Genomic DNA, 3,715 nt, shown 5'->3' on the forward strand with positions numbered 1-3,715 from the left:
GAGAGCACAATAACCAGCAGAAAACATGAACTGTAAAGTAAGTAGCTCATTGTCCGTGGACGGGTGAATATTGTGATAATGTGGCGTGTTGGGGGGGGTGACAGACGCCTCTTTCACTTAGTTCACTGACAGTAATATATTACTTTCAAGCAGTAATGGAGTAATGTAACGTGTTTCTAACAGGATTTGCGGTGACATTTTTACAGTTACTACATCTCGTAACGCGTAAGAGCCACCGGGTCGCTGGCCGCCTGTTTCAGCTCTTCACTCACAACGATATCAAGTTTGAACTTCAGTCAGTACGAACACGATGAACATCGTTAGATCAGTTTGATTCGGTCGTTCAGTTCATTTAACAGAAACCATAAAAGTTGAAGAATATGTAGTTGGTAAAAAAGAGGAGACTCTCGACCTTTGAAGCTTCTTGAAATGTTCTAGTTTGTGTCCAGTCTTTGATAACTTATATTCCTTCAGTCTGTCCGGTTCCACTGATCAAAAGAATCAAAAAGGGTTTTTCATCAAATTGAAGTTGTGGATGTCGTCCTGTGAAGTTCATCACTCACGTCTGACAAACAGAAACCGAACGTCTTCAGACTGGAGACATGTTCCTCCTCTCCCTGCTGCTGTTGTTGGGTGTGTTTGTTTTCTTCATGTTGTTGCCTACAACATGAGTGTCTCCACCTCTCTCTGTCCAGTTTCCACCCCAGGACGGCCCCTGGAGGACAGCAAGCGCTCTGGGTTTGGACGACCGGTTTGGCTCTGGTCACTGGCTCGTCTTTTTCAGTTGTTTTCCAAACGCAGCTGAAAGCAGAACATCAGGAAAATGGTGATAAACTAAGTTTTGAATGAAAGTAAAAGGTGTGATAGTCGGCAGAGACCAGGTTCATCTGAGGGTTGTAGTATCTAAACATCATTACCCTTCCAGTCATCTTCTGAAGGTGAAAGAAACATTACAGTAGTGTAACAGATTACTCTGCTCAGTAACTTAACATCACTGGGATCACCCTTCAGGCACCACAGCTCTGTGGTTTGGATCGTACCACCTCAGTGAACGGGGAGTTTTCATCACGTGTTGATGAATTTATTCGACAAACTGTTTCCTTATCTAAAGATAATGTGTGAGCTCAGACCTTCAGCATATGACCGTAAAACATGACACTGTAAATGCTTTAAACTGCTGATGGCACATAATGAATGAAAACGTGCAGAACGATCCTGCTGCTCCACAAACACAGTTCCTGTCTGTTTGTTCCTGCTGGTCACGTGGCTGCTGTGTGTTTGCATGTGTTCATCCGTCCATGTTCGCCTTCCTTCCTCCCTGCCGCTGTTTTTTTGCCAATAAAAGCTCAAGTCATTAACTACCTATTTAATTGAGAGGGATAGAGGAAAGAGCCTGAGACTGGAGGAGAAAGTCTTTTTTCTTCTCAAGAGCTCCTCGCTTCCCTTCTTCCTGGCAACTTAATGGAGCTTAACGCAATTAAATTTAACATTCACCAGTTTAATCCAACAGTGTACCGACCGCTCTCCGTCTCCCTTTATTCTCCCTGTCTCTCCACTTCCATTTCCTTCCTCCGTCTGTCAGTCTGTCAGTCTGTCAGTCTGTCAGTCTGGAGCTACTTTCTTATTCTAATTCCCCTTTTTTGTAGTTCGTTGTCTTTTCCCCTTCAGTGATTTATGATCTCAGCTGTCAGACAATCAAATCTGAAATATTTGCTGATCAGGATTTCAAGCTCTGTCCTGAAGTGTTCTGAGAGGAGAGCTGAGAAAATGTTAAATTATAATCCATCACACCTCCCATCATGACAGAGACCTTCACCCTGTGTCTCGACCACAAAGGTCACGTTGGCGTCTCGCAGTGGTAGAAGCTGGTCCAAGTGTTGGGTTCAGCCTCTGACGGATGGATATCTTTGGGCTCAGACTTCAGTTCAGAGCCCGGCAGAGAAGCAGGGACAACAGGGCTCATATCAAACTTTCAGTCAGAATCTGTGTCCACCTCCTCCGGGACCGACCCAGTCTCCAGAATGAATGTTAGCTAAGTACGTTTCTACAAAACCACAGATAAGTTAAAACTTAACATTTCTTTAGGTTGAATTTTCAATTTCTCTCTCGTCACAACGCTGTGTTTATGTTCCTGTTAGGTTCATGTTAGAAAACATCATCACGGATGGAGATGGTCCGACTTCCTGTGAACAATACCCGGATCTGACGCCATAGTATGCCTGGAAATGTTCACAGGTGTCCTTAAAAATATCCAGTGGGTTGACTCGAACTGCTGTCGGCCTGTAACTCCACCTCCATCTCCTCCAGCTCCTCCGGCTCCTCCATCTCCTACATCTCCTCCAGCTCCTCTATCTCCTCCAGCTCCTTCGGCTCCTCCAGCTCCTCCATCTCCTCCAGCTCCTCCATCTCCTCCAGCTCCTCCAGCTCCTCCATCTCCTCCGGCTCCTCCAGCTCCTCCATCTCCTCCAGCTCCTCCAGCTTGTGATGTGAATTGTGGCAAATAAGCGTATCATGTGAACGTGATGTGCCTCAGTTAACTGCTAACATGACCTCCTGGAGACTGGGTGTCTGCTACGTCCCAGAACAGACACAGCTGGAAGAAGAAGAAGAGAAGGGAAATTTAAAAAACCTGTTAAATATGTAAAGATATCATTTTTGATAGAGATGGACGTGTACAGTATGTGGAAACACTGACATTCTGACATATTAAGGCGTCGCTGTACTTTTGGCTTGGATGTGGTGGAGAACGAGCGGCCACATTAACGGTGCTTGAAATCCATTTACACTCTGTTTCTGCCTGAGACGCCTGAAGTGACTGTAGACGGTTAAAGTGACTTCCATCGCTCTGCCCACAACCTCGCTCACTTTCATCTCTCCCTTTTTCTTTTGCTTTTTCTTCATCCAGTTAAATTCTTTCCCTTTTTTTCTGTAACATTTATCGTCTATCTACAAAGATCTTCTCCTGCTCTCGCTTCTGTTTGCCCTCTTTTTCCTTTCAGCTCCTCGTTCCCCTCGCAGCAGTGATAACCAGGCTAATCAGAAGAAGAGGATCTGTGCTGTGTCAGTGGCTTCAGCTCTTTTCACTTCACTTGTTCGTCTTCAATTCCTTAAACACATGCACCCTGAAACACACACACACACACACACACACACACACACACACACAGTGGAAGAGGATGCTGGATGTGAGTCGGTGTGTGACCTGGTGTGAACTTCAGACATCAGCATCAGTCAGTGGCTGATCCTGTGCAGGTGAAGCATGAGGACTGTGGCTGGTGGTGTAAGAGATATGAAAATGATTCATGTGCTTTAATAGCCTCAGATTGTTTTATTATACCGTCTGTAATTAGAGGTTTGATTCCTTGTGTTCCCTGGAGACATGGATGATATGTCAGCGGCCTCCAGAGCTGGCAGACGTCTCAGTTTTTTTTACTTTTTTCCAGCGATGCATTTGTAAATGTATCCGTCATTGGTTATCCTTTGGGCCAAAATTCAAATGGGCTGTGTGGCCCGGGGTGAAAGCCATCAGCTCTATGTGAAGGGATGAATTATATATGAACACTGCACACCTACTTCTGATGAAATACAGGGGCGAGAGCAGCTAACGCTTAAAATATGCCGAGATTATTTCAAAGGATGTTTGGATCCGAGTCAGTGCACCGAGGCCTCCACACTAACTTTCCACCAATTAGAGCGAAGAGGGGAAAAGTTTAGC

Source organism: Pagrus pagrus (genome assembly GCF_965226575.1).
Source record: "Pagrus pagrus genome assembly, chromosome: 3".
Lineage (NCBI taxonomy): Eukaryota > Metazoa > Chordata > Actinopteri > Spariformes > Sparidae > Pagrus > Pagrus pagrus.